We start from the raw sequence: 19,128 nt of genomic DNA, 5'->3' as shown, positions 1-19,128 counted from the left end.
AAAAAGGGCGTATGCGTTATTTCCTGAATATATTCAGGAAAAAACGCATACGCCCTTTTTGGCGAAGTGCATCACTGTCGAGGTTTTGCCGCTTTTCCTGTGCTTTAAAGGCGATTCGAATCTACCTCCTGAAATCTGTTTCCTGCAATTCTGCCTTGCTTTCAAATCCTCTTCGTTGCCTTCCCTCAATATATTTGTGGACGAGAGTTATCATTTGTAAGTCTGCAGGTTTGTGAATTGCAGTGCCCCTGAGCTCCATTATTCAACTCGCTTTCTTGGGAGCTGGCCGCAAAAGCGCAGGATTGCTTCAGGCCGTATTCTGGTTCCTGGCGGCAGGCTGAGCCTGTGGTTAATTCTTCTTCCTGATGGGAAAATAGAGTGACCTGTGCCTGTCCCAACACCTAGAGCTAGTCTCTCATTGGTTCCCCCTCTTCCCGTTCATCCTCAGGACAATTTGCAACCTGTTCGGAACAGGAGGATAAAGGTGCTGATTCTCCAAGGAGAGAGATTGCTAGTAAAGCGGCTGGAATGGCGAACCGGAGCACAAGGAGATGAGAAATGAGGTGCGTTTTAGAAACCTTTCCCCATCACACGGTGTGCCATCTTCGGGGTTTCTCATGCATGTTTTCATTGTAGGACGATGCCCTTGAACCTGGAGATTTGGGACCTATGGGATGGGTACCACGCCGTATTAATTTAAAGGGTCTGCGTTAGCTCACCCAACCTCACCAAACCTCTCAGCCCCAAGAGTGTCCACCCATATGTCTCAATCAGCTGTGGGTCTAGATATAGTCAATCCCGGTGGCATCACAGCCCCTGAACGAATTTTGTAAGAATTTCTCTCTCTTTCACTGTCTTTGTTTCACGGGTTTTGAAAAGTAATTGATTTTTATAATGGGGTTTGGCTGCTTTTCACTGCTGTGTTTATGCCGCTTTACACCCGCCTCACTCACTTACAGAGACATAGCAATACATAGGTTTGAAGATTCTTACTAGTCAGATATATTCTTGGGCGGTGCATAGGAGGTGTTGAGTCCAGTTCACTGAGCAAGGAGTAGGTCTTGTCTATTACATATTGGGTTTATGGAACGATATCTGAGCTAATTTGAAACCCTTGTTTTATGCATCACCCCACCTCACCTTTCCCGTTAAGCAGCCATAGTGTGTTTTCTAAACGTGTGACTCTGTTCTGTTTTGTAATTCAGTTCAAGGGTAGCGGTTTTTACATTCCCTCTATAAGTGATATCGCATGATAAGTGTCTTTTTCTGTGTGACTTATTTCACTTAGAATCGTCATAGCTAAATCCACTCATCATGCTGCTACTAGCCTTATGACATTGATTTCATGGCTGAGTGATATTCCATTGTATATAAGGACCACATCTTCTTTATCCATTCTTCTCTTTCCTGGGATATTTAAGGTGTAACGAAGTGGAGGTTCTTGTCAACAGAGTAGCCCAAAACTTTGGGGCGCCTCTGTCTTGCTGATTTTTAGTTTTCCCAATTTATACGCCCATGAGTGGAAGTGCCCAAGCTCTCTAAGCTGAGTTTTTTAGATGTTTCAGGACACACCGTACACTTCTCCAGAGTGGCTGTTGGCAATTTACATCCCGCCCATCAGTGTAGCAAGGCTCCCATTTCTCCATGGCCTGTCCTGCATTTCTGGTTTTGACACTTTATTCAGCATGGCCCTTTTGACCGATGGGAAGCGAGACTTCTTTGTAGCGCTGATTTGCCTTTCCAGGTTGCTTGGTTGGCCAAAAAGGGCGTATGCGTTTTTTCCTGAATATATTCAGGAAAAAACGCATACGCCCTTTTTGGCCAAGGGCACCACTGTCGAGGTTTTGCCGCTTTTCCTGTGCTTTAAAGGCGATTCGAATCTACCTCCTGAAATCTGTTTCCTGCAATTCTGCCTTGCTTTCAAATCCTCTTCGTTGCCTTCCCTCAATATATTTGTGGACGAGAGTTATCATTTGTAAGTCTGCAGGTTTGTGAATTGCAGTGCCCCTGAGCTCCATTATTCAACTCGCTTTCTTGGGAGCTGGCCGCAAAAGCGCAGGATTGCTTCAGGCCGTATTCTGGTTCCTGGCGGCAGGCTGAGCCTGTGGTTAATTCTTCTTCCTGATGGGAAAACAGAGTGACCTGTGCCTGTCCCAACACCTAGAGCTAGTCTCTCATTGGTTGCCCCTCTTCCCGTTCATCCTCAGGACAAATTGCAACCTGTACGGAACAGGAGGATAAAGGTGCTGATTCTCCAAGGAGAGAGATTGCTAGTAAAGCGGCTGGAATGGCGAGCCGGAGCACAAGGAGATGAGAAATGAGGTGCGTTTTAGAAACCTTTCCCGATCACACGGTGTGCCATCTTCGGGGTTTCTCATGCATGTTTTCAATGTAGGACGATGCCCTTGAACCTGGAGATTTGGGACCCATGGGATGGGTACCACGCCGTATTAATTTAAAGGGTCTGCGTTAGCTCACCCAACCTCACCAAACCTCTCAGCCCCAAGAGTGTCCACCCATATGTCTCAATCAGCTGTGGGTCTAGATATGGTCAATCCAGGTGGCATCACAGCCCCTGAACGAATTTTGTAAGAATTTCTCTCTCTTTCACTGTCTTTGTTTCACGGGTTTTGAAAAGTAATTGATTTTTATAATGGGGTTTGGCTGCTTCTCACTGCTGTGTTTATGCCGCTTTACACCCGCCTCACTCACTTACAGAGAGATAGCAATACATAGGTTTGAAAATTCTTACTAGTCAGATATATTCTTGGGCGGTGAATAGGGGGTGTTGAGTCCAGTTCACTGAGCAAGGAGTAGGTCTTGTCTATTACATATTGGGTTTATGGAACGATATCTGAGCTAATTTGAAACCCTTGTTTTATGCATCACCCCACCTCACCTTTCCCGTTAAGCAGCCATAGTGTGTTTTCTAAACGTGTGACTCTGTTCTGTTTTGTAATTCAGTTCAAGGGTAGCGGTTTTTACATTCCCTCTATAAGTGATATCTCATGATAAGTGTCTTTTTCTGTGTGACTTATTTCACTTAGAATCGTCATAGCTAAATCCACTCATCATGCTGCTACTAGCCTTATGACATTGATTTCATGGCTGAGTGATATTCCATTGTATATAAGGACCACATCTTCTTTATCCATTCTTCTCTTTCCTGGGATATTTAAGGTGTAACGAAGTGGAGGTTCTTGTCAACAGAGTAGCCCAAAACTTTGGGGTGCCTGTGTCTTGCTGATTTTTAGTTTTCCCAATTTATACACCCATGAGTGGAAGTGCCCTATGCTCTCTAAGCTGAGTTTTTTAGATGTTTCAGGACACACCGTACACTTCTCCAGAGTGGCTGTTGGCAATTTACATCCTGCCCGTCAGTGTAGCAAGGCTCCCATTTCTCCATGGCCTGTCCTGCATTTCTGGTTTTGACACTTTATTCAGCATGGCCCTTTTGACCGATGGGAAGCGAGACTTCTTTGTAGCGCTGATTTGCCTTTCCAGGTTGCTTGGTTGGCCAAAAAGGGCGTATGCGTTTTTTCCTGAATATATTCAGGAAAAAACGCATACGCCCTTTTTGGCCAAGGGCATCACTGTCGAGGTTTTGCCGCTTTTCCTGTGCTTTAAAGGCGATTCGAATGTACCTCCTGAAATCTGTTTCCTGCAATTCTGCCTTGCTTTCAAATCCTCTTCGTTGCCTTCCCTCAATATATTTGTGGACGAGAGTTATCATTTGTAAGTCTGCAGGTTTGTGAATTGCAGTGCCCCTGAGCTCCATTATTCAACTCGCTTTCTTGGGAGCTGGCCGCAAAAGCGCCGGATTGCTTCAGGCCGTATTCTGGTTCCTGGCGGCAGGCTGAGCCTGTGGTTAATTCTTCTTCCTGATGGGAAAACAGAGTGACCTGTGCCTGTCCCAACACCTAGAGCTAGTCTCTCATTGGTTGCCCCTCTTCCCGTTCATCCTCAGGACAAATTGCAACCTGTACGGAACAGGAGGATAAAGGTGCTGATTCTCCAAGGAGAGAGATTGCTAGTAAAGCGGCTGGAATGGCGAACCGGAGCACAAGCAGATGAGAAATGAGGTGCGTTTTAGAAACCTTTCCCGATCACACGGTGTGCCATCTTCGGGGTTTCTCATGCATGTTTTCAATGTAGGACGATGCCCTTGAACCTGGAGATTTGGGACCCATGGGATGGGTACCACGCCGTATTAATTTAAAGGGTCTGCGTTAGCTCACCCAACCTCACCAAACCTCTCAGCCCCAAGAGTGTCCACCCATATGTCTCAATCAGCTGTGGGTCTAGATATGGTCAATCCAGGTGGCATCACAGCCCCTGAACGAATTTTGTAAGAATTTCTCTCTCTTTCACTGTCTTTGTTTCACGGGTTTTGAAAAGTAATTGATTTTTATAATGGGGTTTGGCTGCTTTTCACTGCTGTGTTTATGCCGCTTTACACCCACCTCACTCACTTACAGAGAGATAGCAATACATAGGTTTGAAGATTCTTACTAGTCAGATATATTCTTGGGCGGTGAATAGGGGGTGTTGAGTCCAGTTCACTGAGCAAGGAGTAGGTCTTGTCTATTACATATTGGGTTTATGGAACGATATCTGAGCTAATTTGAAACCCTTGTTTTTTGCATCACCCCACCTCACCTTTCCCGTTAAGCAGCCATAGTGTGTTTTCTAAACGTGTGACTCTGTTCTGTTTTGTAATTCAGTTCAAGGGTAGCGGTTTTTACATTCCCTCTATAAGTGATATCTCATGATAAGTGTCTTTTTCTGTGTGACTTATTTCACTTAGAATCGTCATAGCTAAATCCACTCATCATGCTGCTACTAGCCTTATGACATTGATTTCATGGCTGAGTGATATTCCATTGTATATAAGGACCACATCTTCTTTATCCATTCTTCTCTTTCCTGGGATATTTAAGGTGTAACGAAGTGGAGGTTCTTGTCAACAGAGTAGCCCAAAACTTTGGGGTGCCTGTGTCTTGCTGATTTTTAGTTTTCCCAATTTATACGCCCATGAGTGGAAGTGCCCTATGCTCTCTAAGCTGAGTTTTTTAGATGTTTCAGGACACAGCGTACACTTCTCCAGAGTGGCTGTTGGCAATTTACATCCCGCCCATCAGTGTAGCAAGGCTCCCATTTCTCCATGGCCTGTCCTGCATTTCTGGTTTTGACACTTTTTTCAGCATGGCCCTTTTGACCGATGGGAAGCGAGACTTCTTTGTAGCGCTGATTTGCCTTTCCAGGTTGCTTGGTTGGCCAAAAAGGGCGTATGCGTTTTTTCCTGAATATATTCAGGAAAAAACGCATACGCCCTTTTTGGCCAAGGGCATCATGGTCGAGGTTTTGCCGCTTTTCCTGTGCTTTAAAGGCGATTCGAATCTACCTCCTGAAATCTGTTTCCTGCAATTCTGCCTTGCTTTCAAATCCTCTTCGTTGCCTTCCCTCAATATATTTGTGGACGAGAGTTATCATTTGTAAGTCTGCAGGTTTGTGAATTGCAGTGCCCCTGAGCTCCATTATTCAACTCGCTTTCTTGGGAGCTGGCCGCAAAAGCGCAGGATTGCTTCAGGCCGTATTCTGGTTCCTGGCGGCAGGCTGAGCCTGTGGTTAATTCTTCTTCCTGATGGGAAAACAGAGTGACCTGTGCCTGTCCCAACACCTAGAGCTAGTCTCTCATTGGTTGCCCCTCTTCCCGTTCATCCTCAGGACAAATTGCAACCTGTACGGAACAGGAGGATAAAGGTGCTGATTCTCCAAGGAGAGAGATTGCTAGTAAAGCGGCTGGAATGGCGAGCCGGAGCACAAGGAGATGAGAAATGAGGTGCGTTTTAGAAACCTTTCCCGATCACACGGTGTGCCATCTTCGGGGTTTCTCATGCATGTTTTCAATGTAGGACGATGCCCTTGAACCTGGAGATTTGGGACCCATGGGATGGGTACCACGCCGTATTAATTTAAAGGGTCTGCGTTAGCTCACCCAACCTCACCAAACCTCTCAGCCCCAAGAGTGTCCACCCATATGTCTCAATCAGCTGTGGGTCTAGATATGGTCAATCCAGGTGGCATCACAGCCCCTGAACGAATTTTGTAAGAATTTCTCTCTCTTTCACTGTCTTTGTTTCACGGGTTTTGAAAAGTAATTGATTTTTATAATGGGGTTTGGCTGCTTTTCACTGCTGTGTTTATGCCGCTTTACACCCACTTGACTCACTTACAGAGAGATATCAATACATAGGTTTGAAGATTCTTACTAGTCTGATATATTCCTGGGCGGTGAATAGGGGGTGTTGAGTCCAGTTCACTGAGCAAGGAGTAGGTCTTGTCTATTACATATTGGGTTTATGGAACGATACCTGAGCTAATTTGAAACCCTTGTTTTATGCATCACCCCACCTCACCTTTCCCGTTAAGCAGCCATAGTCTGTTTTCTAAACGTGTGATTCTGTTCTGTTTTGTAATTCAGTTCAAGGGTAGCGGTTTTTACATTCCCTCTATAAGTGATATGTCATGATAAGTGTCTTTTTCTGTGTGACTTATTTCACTTAGAATCGTCATAGCTAAATCCACTCATCATGCTGCTACTAGCCTTATGACATTGATTTCATGGCTGAGTGATATTCCATTGTATATAAGGACCACATCTTCTTTATCCATTCTTCTCTTTCCTGGGATATTTAAGGTGTAACGAAGTGGAGGTTCTTGTCAACAGAGTAGCCCAAAACTTTGGGGTGCCTGTGTCTTGCTGATTTTTAGTTTTCCCAATTTATACGCCCATGAGTGGAAGTGCCCTATGCTCTCTAAGCTGAGTTTTTTAGATGTTTCAGGACACACCGTACACTTCTCCAGAGTGGCTGTTGGCAATTTACATCCCGCCCATCAGTGTAGCAAGGCTCCCATTTCTCCATGGCCTGTCCTGCATTTCTGGTTTTGACACTTTATTCAGCATGGCCCTTTTGACCGATGGGAAGCGAGACTTCTTTGTAGCGCTGATTTGCCTTTCCAGGTTGCTTGGTTGGCCAAAAAGGGCGTATGCGTTTTTTCCTGAATATATTCAGGAAAAAACGCATACGCCCTTTTTGGCCAAGGGCATCACTGTCGAGGTTTTGCCGCTTTTCCTGTGCTTTAAAGGCGATTCGAATCTACCTCCTGAAATCTGTTTCCTGCAATTCTGCCTTGCTTTCAAATCCTCTTCGTTGCCTTCCCTCAATATATTTGTGGACGAGAGTTATCATTTGTAAGTCTGCAGGTTTGTGAATTGCAGTGCCCCTGAGCTCCATTATTCAACTCGCTTTCTTGGGAGCTGGCCGCAAAAGCGCAGGATTGCTTCAGGCCGTATTCTGGTTCCTGGCGGCAGGCTGAGCCTGTGGTTAATTCTTCTTCCTGATGGGAAAACAGAGTGACCTGTGCCTGTCCCAACACCTAGAGCTAGTCTCTCATTGGTTGCCCCTCTTCCCGTTCATCCTCAGGACAAATTGCAACCTGTACGGAACAGGAGGATAAAGGTGCTGATTCTCCAAGGAGAGAGATTGCTAGTAAAGCGGCTGGAATGGCGAGCCGGAGCACAAGGAGATGAGAAATGAGGTGCGTTTTAGAAACCTTTCCCGATCACACGGTGTGCCATCTTCGGGGTTTCTCATGCATGTTTTCAATGTAGGACGATGCCCTTGAACCTGGAGATTTGGGACCCATGGGATGGGTACCACGCCGTATTAATTTAAAGGGTCTGCGTTAGCTCACCCAACCTCACCAAACCTCTCAGCCCCAAGAGTGTCCACCCATATGTCTCAATCAGCTGTGGGTCTAGATATGGTCAATCCAGGTGGCATCACAGCCCCTGAACGAATTTTGTAAGAATTTCTCTCTCTTTCACTGTCTTTGTTTCACGGGTTTTGAAAAGTAATTGATTTTTATAATGGGGTTTGGCTGCTTTTCACTGCTGTGTTTATGCCGCTTTACACCCACTTGACTCACTTACAGAGAGATATCAATACATAGGTTTGAAGATTCTTACTAGTCTGATATATTCCTGGGCGGTGAATAGGGGGTGTTGAGTCCAGTTCACTGAGCAAGGAGTAGGTCTTGTCTATTACATATTGGGTTTATGGAACGATACCTGAGCTAATTTGAAACCCTTGTTTTATGCATCACCCCACCTCACCTTTCCCGTTAAGCAGCCATAGTCTGTTTTCTAAACGTGTGATTCTGTTCTGTTTTGTAATTCAGTTCAAGGGTAGCGGTTTTTACATTCCCTCTATAAGTGATATGTCATGATAAGTGTCTTTTTCTGTGTGACTTATTTCACTTAGAATCGTCATAGCTAAATCCACTCATCATGCTGCTACTAGCCTTATGACATTGATTTCATGGCTGAGTGATATTCCATTGTATATAAGGACCACATCTTCTTTATCCATTCTTCTCTTTCCTGGGATATTTAAGGTGTAACGAAGTGGAGGTTCTTGTCAACAGAGTAGCCCAAAACTTTGGGGTGCCTGTGTCTTGCTGATTTTTAGTTTTCCCAATTTATACGCCCATGAGTGGAAGTGCCCTATGCTCTCTAAGCTGAGTTTTTTAGATGTTTCAGGACACACCGTACACTTCTCCAGAGTGGCTGTTGGCAATTTACATCCCGCCCATCAGTGTAGCAAGGCTCCCATTTCTCCATGGCCTGTCCTGCATTTCTGGTTTTGACACTTTATTCAGCATGGCCCTTTTGACCGATGGGAAGCGAGACTTCTTTGTAGCGCTGATTTGCCTTTCCAGGTTGCTTGGTTGGCCAAAAAGGGCGTATGCGTTTTTTCCTGAATATATTCAGGAAAAAACGCATACGCCCTTTTTGGCCAAGGGCATCACTGTCGAGGTTTTGCCGCTTTTCCTGTGCTTTAAAGGCGATTCGAATCTACCTCCTGAAATCTGTTTCCTGCAATTCTGCCTTGCTTTCAAATCCTCTTCGTTGCCTTCCCTCAATATATTTGTGGACGAGAGTTATCATTTGTAAGTCTGCAGGTTTGTGAATTGCAGTGCCCCTGAGCTCCATTATTCAACTCGCTTTCTTGGGAGCTGGCCGCAAAAGCGCAGGATTGCTTCAGGCCGTATTCTGGTTCCTGGCGGCAGGCTGAGCCTGTGGTTAATTCTTCTTCCTGATGGGAAAACAGAGTGACCTGTGCCTGTCCCAACACCTAGAGCTAGTCTCTCATTGGTTGCCCCTCTTCCCGTTCATCCTCAGGACAAATTGCAACCTGTACGGAACAGGAGGATAAAGGTGCTGATTCTCCAAGGAGAGAGATTGCTAGTAAAGCGGCTGGAATGGCGAGCCGGAGCACAAGGAGATGAGAAATGAGGTGCGTTTTAGAAACCTTTCCCGATCACACGGTGTGCCATCTTCGGGGTTTCTCATGCATGTTTTCAATGTAGGACGATGCCCTTGAACCTGGAGATTTGGGACCCATGGGATGGGTACCACGCCGTATTAATTTAAAGGGTCTGCGTTAGCTCACCCAACCTCACCAAACCTCTCAGCCCCAAGAGTGTCCACCCATATGTCTCAATCAGCTGTGGGTCTAGATATGGTCAATCCAGGTGGCATCACAGCCCCTGAACGAATTTTGTAAGAATTTCTCTCTCTTTCACTGTCTTTGTTTCACGGGTTTTGAAAAGTAATTGATTTTTATAATGGGGTTTGGCTGCTTTTCACTGCTGTGTTTATGCCGCTTTACACCCACTTGACTCACTTACAGAGAGATATCAATACATAGGTTTGAAGATTCTTACTAGTCTGATATATTCCTGGGCGGTGAATAGGGGGTGTTGAGTCCAGTTCACTGAGCAAGGAGTAGGTCTTGTCTATTACATATTGGGTTTATGGAACGATACCTGAGCTAATTTGAAACCCTTGTTTTATGCATCACCCCACCTCACCTTTCCCGTTAAGCAGCCATAGTCTGTTTTCTAAACGTGTGATTCTGTTCTGTTTTGTAATTCAGTTCAAGGGTAGCGGTTTTTACATTCCCTCTATAAGTGATATGTCATGATAAGTGTCTTTTTCTGTGTGACTTATTTCACTTAGAATCGTCATAGCTAAATCCACTCATCATGCTGCTACTAGCCTTATGACATTGATTTCATGGCTGAGTGATATTCCATTGTATATAAGGACCACATCTTCTTTATCCATTCTTCTCTTTCCTGGGATATTTAAGGTGTAACGAAGTGGAGGTTCTTGTCAACAGAGTAGCCCAGAACTTTGGGGTGCCTGTGTCTTGCTGATTTTTAGTTTTCCCAATTTATACGCCCATGAGTGGAAGTGCCCTATGCTCTCTAAGCTGAGTTTTTTAGATGTTTCAGGACACACCGTACACTTCTCCAGAGTGGCTGTTGGCAATTTACATCCCGCCCATCAGTGTAGCAAGGCTCCCATTTCTCCATGGCCTGTCCTGCATTTCTGGTTTTGACACTTTTTTCAGCATGGCCCTTTTGACCGATGGGAAGCGAGACTTCTTTGTAGCGCTGATTTGCCTTTCCAGGTTGCTTGGTTGGCCAAAAAGGGCGTATGCGTTTTTTCCTGAATATATTCAGGAAAAAACGCATACGCCCTTTTTGTCCAAGGGCATCATTGTCGAGGTTTTGATGCTTTTCCTGTGCTTTAAAGGCGATTCGAATCTACCTCCTGAAATCTGTTTCCTGCAATTCTGCCTTGCTTTCAAATCCTCTTCGTTGCCTTCCCTCAATATATTTGTGGACGAGAGTTATCATTTCTAAGTCTGCAGGTTTGTGAATTGCAGTGCCCCTGAGCTCCATTATTCAACTCGCTTTCTTGGGAGCTGGCCGCAAAAGCGCAGGATTGCTTCAGGCCGTATTCTGGTTCCTGGCGGCAGGGTGAGCCTGTGGTTAATTCTTCTTCCTGATGGGAAAATAGAGTGACCTGTGCCTGTCTCTACACCTAGAGCTAGTCTCTCATTGGTTCCCCCTCTTCCCGTGCATCCTCAGGACAAATTGCAAACTGTACGGAACAGGAGGATAAAGGTGCTGATTCTCCAAGGAGGGAGATTGCTAGTAAAGCGGCTGGAATGGCGAACCGGAGCACAAGGAGATGAGAAATGAGGTGCGTTTTAGAAACCTTTCCCGATCACACGGTGTACCATCTTCGGGGTTTCTCATGCATGTTTTCAGTGTAGGACGATGCCCTTGAACCTGGAGATTTGGGACCCATGGGATGGGTACCACGCTATATTACTTTAAAGGGTCTGCGTTTGCTCACCCAACCTCACCAAACCTCTCAGCCCCAAGAGTGTCCACCCTTATGTCTCAATCAGCTGTGGGTCTAGATATGGTCAATCCAGGTGGCATCACAGCCCCTGAACGAATTTTGTAAGAATTTCTCTCTCTTTCACTGTCTTTGTTTCACGGGTTTTGAAAAGTAATTGATTTTTATAATGGGGTTTGGCTGCTTTTCACTGCTGTGTTTATGCCGCTTTACACCCACTTGACTCACTTACAGAGAGATATCAATACGTAGGTTTGAAGATTCTTACTAGTCAGATATATTCTTGGGCGGTGAATAGGGGGTGTTGAGTCCAGTTCACTGAGCAAGGAGTAGGTATTGTCTATTACATATTCGGTTTATGGAACGGTATCTGAGCTAATTTGAAACCCTTGTTTTATGCATCACCCCACCTCACCTTTCCCGTTAAGCAGCCATAGTGTGTTTTCTAAACGTGTGACTCTGTTCTATTTTGTAATGCAGTTCAAGGGTAGCGGTTTTTACATTCCCTCTATAAGTGATATCTCATGATAAGTGTCCTTTTCTGTGTGACTTATTTCACTTAGAATCGTCATACCTAAATCCACTCATCATGCTGCTACTAGCCTTATGACATTGATTTCATGGCTGAGTGATATTCCATTGTACATAAGGACCACAACTTCTTTATCCATTCTTCTCTTTCCTCGGATATTTAAGGTGTATTGAAGTGGAGGTTTTTGTCAACAGAGTAGCCCAAAATTTAGGGTGCCTGTGTCTTGCTGATTTTTAGTTTTCCCAATTTATACGCCCATGAGTGGAAGTGCCCAAGCTCTCTAAGCTGAGTTTTTTAGATGTTTCAGGACACACCGTACACTTCTCCAGAGTGGCTGTTGGCAATTTACGTCCCGCCCATCAGCGTAGCAAGGCTCCCATTTCTCCATGGCCTGTCCTGCATTTCTGGTTTTGACTCTTTATTCAGCATGACCCTTTTGACCGATGGGAAGCGAGACTTCTTTGTAGCGCTGATTTGCCTTTCCAGGTTGCTTGGTTGGCCAAAAAGGGCGTATGCGTTTTTTCCTGAATATATTCAGGAAAAAACGCATACGCCCTTTTTGGCCAAGGGCATCACTGTCAAGGTTTTGCCGCTTTTCCTGTGCTTTAAAGGCGATTCGAATCTACCTCCTGAAATCTGTTTCCTGCAATTCTGCCTTGCTTTCAAATCCTCTTCGTTGCCTTCCCTCAATATATTTGTGGACGAGAGTTATCATTTCTAAGTCTGCAGGTTTGTGAATTGCAGTGCCCCTGAGCTCCATTATTCAACTCGCTTTCTTGGGAGCTGGCCGCAAAAGCGCAGGATTGCTTCAGGCCGTATTCTGGTTCCTGGCGGCAGGCTGAGCCTGTGGTTAATTCTTCTTCCTGATGGGAAAACAGAGTGACGTGTGCCTGTCCCAACACCTAGAGCTAGTCTCTCATTGGTTCCCCCTCTTCCCGTTCATCCTCAGGACAAATTGCAACCTGTACGGAACAGGAGGATAAAGGTGCTGATTCTCCAAGGAGAGAGATTGCTAGTAAAGCGGCTGGAATGTCGAACCGGAGCACAAGGAGATGAGAAATGAGGTGCGTTTTAGAAACCTTTCCCCATCACACGGTGTGCCATCTTCGGGGTTTCTCATGCATGTTTTCAATGTAGGACGATGCCCTTGAACCTGGAGATTTGGGACCCATGGGATGGGTACCACGCCGTATTAATTTAAAGGGTCTGCGTTAGCTCACCCAACCTCACCAAACCTCTCAGCCCCAAGAGTGTCCACCCATATGTCTCAATCAGCTGTGGGTCTAGATATGGTCAATCCAGGTGGCATCACAGCCCCTGAACGAATTTTGTAAGAATTCCTCTCTCTTTCACTGTCTTTGTTTCACGGGTTTTGAAAAGTAATTGATTTTTATAATGGGGTTTGGCTGCTTTCCACTGCTGTGTTTATGCCGCTTTACACCCACTTGACTCACTTACAGAGAGATATCAATACATAGGTTTGAAGATTCTTACTAGTCAGATATATTCTTGGGCGGTGAATAGGGGGTGTTGAGTCCAGTTCACTGAGCAAGGAGTAGGTCTTGTCTATTACATATTGGGTTCATGGAACGGTATCTGAGCTAATTTGAAACCCTTGTTTTATGCATCACCCCACCTCACCTTTCCCGTTAAGCAGCCATAGTGTGTTTTCTAAATGTGTGACTCCGTTCTGTTTTGTAATTCAGTTCAAGGGTAGCGGTTTTTACATTCCCTCTATAAGTGATATCTCATGATAAGTGTCTTTTTCTGTGGGACTTATTTCACTTAGAATCGTCATACCTAAATCCACTCATCATGCTGCTACTAGCCTTATGACATTGATTTCATGGCTGAGTGATATTCCATTGTACATAAGGACCACAACTTCTTTATCCATTCTTCTCTTTCCTCGGATATTTAAGGTGTAACGAAGTGGAGGTTCTTGTCAACAGAGTAGCCCAAAACTTTGGGGTGCCTGTGTCTTGCTGATTTTTAGTTTTCCCAATTTATACGCCCATGAGTGGAAGTGCCCAAGCTCTCTAAGCTGAGTTTTTTAGATGTTTCAGGACACACCGTACACTTCTCCAGAGTGGCTGTTGGCAATTTACGTCCCGGCCTTCAGGGTAGCAAGGCTCCCATTTCTCCATGGCCTGTCCTGCATTTCTGGTTTTGACCCTTTATTCAGCATGACCCTTTTGACCGATGGGAAGCGAGACTTCTTTGTAGCGCTGATTTGCCTTTCCAGGTTGCTTGGTTGGCCAAAAAGGGCGTATGCGTTTTTTCCTGAATATATTCAGGAAAAAACGCATACGCCCTTTTTGGCCAAGGGCATCATGGTCGAGGTTTTGCCGCTTTTCCTGTGCTTTAAAGGCGATTCGAATCTACCTCCTGAAATCTGTTTCCTGCAATTCTGCCTTGCTTTCAAATCCTCTTCGTTGCCTTCCCTCAATATATTTGTGGACGAGAGTTATCATTTCTAAGTCTGCAGGTTTGTGAATTGCAGTGCCCCTGAGCTCCATTATTCAACTCGCTTTCTTGGGAGCTGGCCGCAAAAGCGCAGGATTGCTTCAGGCCGTATTCTGGTTCCTGGCGGCAGGCTGAGCCTGTGGTTAATTCTTCTTCCTGATGGGAAAACAGAGTGACCTGTGCCTGTCCCAACACCTAGAGCTAGTCTCTCATTGGTTGCCCCTCTTCCCGTTCATCCTCAGGACAAATTGCAACCTGTACGGAACAGGAGGATAAAGGTGCTGATTCTCCAAGGAGAGAGATTGCTAGTAAAGCGGCTGGAATGGCGAACCGGAGCACAAGCAGATGAGAAATGAGGTGCGTTTTAGAAACCTTTCCCGATCACACGGTGTGCCATCTTCGGGGTTTCTCATGCATGTTTTCAATGTAGGACGATGCCCTTGAACCTGGAGATTTGGGACCCATGGGATGGGTACCACGCCGTATTAATTTAAAGGGTCTGCGTTAGCTCACCCAACCTCACCAAACCTCTCAGCCCCAAGAGTGTCCACCCATATGTCTCAATCAGCTGTGGGTCTAGATATAGTCAATCCCGGTGGCATCACAGCCCCTGAACGAATTTTGTAAGAATTTCTCTCTCTTTCACTGTCTTTGTTTCACGGGTTTTGAAAAGTAATTGATTTTTATAATGGGGTTTGGCTGCTTTTCACTGCTGTGTTTATGCCGCTTTACACCCGCCTCACTCACTTACAGAGAGATAGCAATACATAGGTTTGAAGATTCTTACTAGTCAGATATATTCTTGGGCGGTGAATAGGGGGTGTTGAGTCCAGTTCACTGAGCAAGGAGTAGGTCTTGTCTATTACATATTGGGTTTATGGAACGATATCTGAGCTAATTTGAAACCCTTGTTTTATGCATCACCCCACCTCACCTTTCCCGTTAAGCAGCCATAGTGTGTTTTCTAAACGTGTGACTCTGTTCTGTTTTGTAATTCAGTTCAAGGGTAGCGGTTTTTACATTCCCTCTATAAGTGATATCGCATGATAAGTGTCTTTTTCTGTGTGACTTATTTCACTTAGAATCGTCATAGCTAAATCCACTCATCATGCTGCTACTAGCCTTATGACATTGATTTCATGGCTGAGTGATATTCCATTGTATATAAGGACCACATCTTCTTTATCCATTCTTCTCTTTCCTGGGATATTTAAGGTGTAACGAAGTGGAGGTTCTTGTCAACAGAGTAGCCCAAAACTTTGGGGCGCCTCTGTCTTGCTGATTTTTAGTTTTCCCAATTTATACGCCCATGAGTGGAAGTGCCCTATGCTCTCTAAGCTGAGTTTTTTAGATGTTTCAGGACACACCGTACACTTCTCCAGAGTGGCTGTTGGCAATTTACATCCCGCCCATCAGTGTAGCAAGGCTCCCATTTCTCCATGGCCTGTCCTGCATTTCTGGTTTTGACACTTTATTCAGCATGGCCCTTTTGACCGATGGGAAGCGAGACTTCTTTGTAGCGCTGATTTGCCTTTCCAGGTTGCTTGGTTGGCCAAAAAGGGCGTATGCGTTTTTTCCTGAATATATTCAGGAAAAAACGCATACGCCCTTTTTGGCCAAGGGCACCACTGTCGAGGTTTTGCCGCTTTTCCTGTGCTTTAAAGGCGATTCGAATCTACCTCCTGAAATCTGTTTCCTGCAATTCTGCCTTGCTTTCAAATCCTCTTCGTTGCCTTCCCTCAATATATTTGTGGACGAGAGTTATCATTTCTAAGTCTGCAGGTTTGTGAATTGCAGTGCCCCTGAGCTCCATTATTCAACTCGCTTTCTTGGGAGCTGGCCGCAAAAGCGCAGGATTGCTTCAGGCCGTATTCTGGTTCCTGGCGGCAGGCTGAGCCTGTGGTTAATTCTTCTTCCTGATGGGAAAACAGAGTGACCTGTGCCTGTCCCAACACCTAGAGCTAGTCTCTCATTGGTTGCCCCTCTTCCCGTTCATCCTCAGGACAAATTGCAACCTGTACGGAACAGGAGGATAAAGGTGCTGATTCTCCAAGGAGAGAGATTGCTAGTAAAGCGGCTGGAATGGCGAGCCGGAGCACAAGGAGATGAGAAATGAGGTGCGTTTTAGAAACCTTTCCCGATCACACGGTGTGCCATCTTCGGGGTTTCTCATGCATGTTTTCAATGTAGGACGATGCCCTTGAACCTGGAGATTTGGGACCCATGGGATGGGTACCACGCCGTATTAATTTAAAGGGTCTGCGTTAGCTCACCCAACCTCACCAAACCTCTCAGCCCCAAGAGTGTCCACCCATATGTCTCAATCAGCTGTGGGTCTAGATATGGTCAATCCAGGTGGCATCACAGCCCCTGAACGAATTTTGTAAGAATTCCTCTCTCTTTCACTGTCTTTGTTTCACGGGTTTTGAAAAGTAATTGATTTTTATAATGGGGTTTGGCTGCTTCTCACTGCTGTGTTTATGCCGCTTTACACCCGCCTCACTCACTTACAGAGAGATAGCAATACATAGGTTTGAAAATTCTTACTAGTCAGATATATTCTTGGGCGGTGAATAGGGGGTGTTGAGTCCAGTTCACTGAGCAAGGAGTAGGTCTTGTCTATTACATATTGGGTTTATGGAACGATATCTGAGCTAATTTGAAACCCTTGTTTTATGCATCACCCCACCTCACCTTTCCCGTTAAGCAGCCATAGTGTGTTTTCTAAACGTGTGACTCTGTTCTGTTTTGTAATTCAGTTCAAGGGTAGCGGTTTTTACATTCCCTCTATAAGTGATATCTCATGATAAGTGTCTTTTTCTGTGTGACTTATTTCACTTAGAATCGTCATAGCTAAATCCACTCATCATGCTGCTACTAGCCTTATGACATTGATTTCATGGCTGAGTGATATTCCATTGTATATAAGGACCACATCTTCTTTATCCATTCTTCTCTTTCCTGGGATATTTAAGGTGTAACGAAGTGGAGGTTCTTGTCAACAGAGTAGCCCAAAACTTTGGGGTGCCTGTGTCTTGCTGATTTTTAGTTTTCCCAATTTATACACCCATGAGTGGAAGTGCCCTATGCTCTCTAAGCTGAGTTTTTTAGATGTTTCAGGACACACCGTACACTTCTCCAGAGTGGCTGTTGGCAGTTTACATCCTGCCCGTCAGTGTAGCAAGGCTCCCATTTCTCCATGGCCTGTCCTGCATTTCTGGTTTTGACACTTTATTCAGCATGGCCCTTTTGACCGATGGGAAGCGAGACTTCTTTGTAGCGCTGATTTGCCTTTCCAGGTTGCTTGGTTGGCCAAAAAGGGCGTATGCGTTTTTTCCTGAATATATTCAGGAAAAAACGCATACGCCCTTTTTGGCCAAGGGCATCACTGTCGAGGTTTTGCCGCTTTTCCTGTGCTTTAAAGGCGATTCGAATCTACCTCCTGAAATCTGTTTCCTGCAATTCTGCCTTGCTTTCAAATCCTCTTCGTTGCCTTCCCTCAATATATTTGTGGACGAGAGTTATCATTTGTAAGTCTGCAGGTTTGTGAATTGCAGTGCCCCTGAGCTCCATTATTCAACTCGCTTTCTTGGGAGCTGGCCGCAAAAGCGCAGGATTGCTTCAGGCCGTATTCTGGTTCCTGGCGGCAGGCTGAGCCTGTGGTTAATTCTTCTTCCTGATGGGAAAACAGAGTGACCTGTGCCTGTCCCAACACCTAGAGCTAGTCTCTCATTGGTTGCCCCTCTTCCCGTTCATCCTCAGGACAAATTGCAACCTGTACGGAACAGGAGGATAAAGGTGCTGATTCTCCAAGGAGAGAGATTGCTAGTAAAGCGGCTGGAATGGCGAGCCGGAGCACAAGGAGATGAGAAATGAGGTGCGTTTTAGAAACCTTTCCCGATCACACGGTGTGCCATCTTCGGGGTTTCTCATGCATGTTTTCAATGTAGGACGATGCCCTTGAACCTGGAGATTTGGGACCCATGGGATGGGTACCACGCCGTATTAATTTAAAGGGTCTGCGTTAGCTCACCCAACCTCACCAAACCTCTCAGCCCCAAGAGTGTCCACCCATATGTCTCAATCAGCTGTGGGTCTAGATATGGTCAATCCAGGTGGCATCACAGCCCCTGAACGAATTTTGTAAGAATTCCTCTCTCTTTCACTGTCTTTGTTTCACGGGTTTTGAAAAGTAATTGATTTTTATAATGGGGTTTGGCTGCTTTTCACTGCTGTGTTTATGCCGCTTTACACCCGCCTCACTCACTTACAGAGAGATAGCAATACATAGGTTTGAAGATTCTTACTAGTCAGATATATTCTTGGGCGGTGAATAGGGGGTGTTGAGTCCAGTTCACTGAGCAAGGAGTAGGTCTTGTCTATTACATATTGGGTTTATGGAACGATATCTGAGCTAATTTGAAACCCTTGTTTTATGCATCACCCCACCTCACCTTTCCCGTTAAGCAGCCATAGTGTGTTTTCTAAACGTGTGACTCTGTTCTGTTTTGTAATTCAGTTCAAGGGTAGCGGTTTTTACATTCCCTCTATAAGTGATATCTCATGATAAGTGTCTTTTTCTGTGTGACTTATTTCACTTAGAATCGTCATAGCTAAATCCACTCATCATGCTGCTACTAGCCTTATGACATTGATTTCATGGCTGAGTGATATTCCATTGTATATAAGGACCACATCTTCTTTATCCATTCTTCTCTTTCCTGGGATATTTAAGGTGTAACGAAGTGGAGGTTCTTGTCAACAGAGTAGCCCAAAACTTTGGGGTGCCTGTGTCTTGCTGATTTTTAGTTTTCCCAATTTATACGCCCATGAGTGGAAGTGCCCT

The sequence above is a fragment of the Balaenoptera borealis genome (genome assembly GCF_965194805.1).
Source record: "Balaenoptera borealis genome assembly, chromosome: 9".
Classification (NCBI taxonomy): domain Eukaryota; kingdom Metazoa; phylum Chordata; class Mammalia; order Artiodactyla; family Balaenopteridae; genus Balaenoptera; species Balaenoptera borealis.
Note: the sequence above shows the minus strand (reverse complement) of the source record.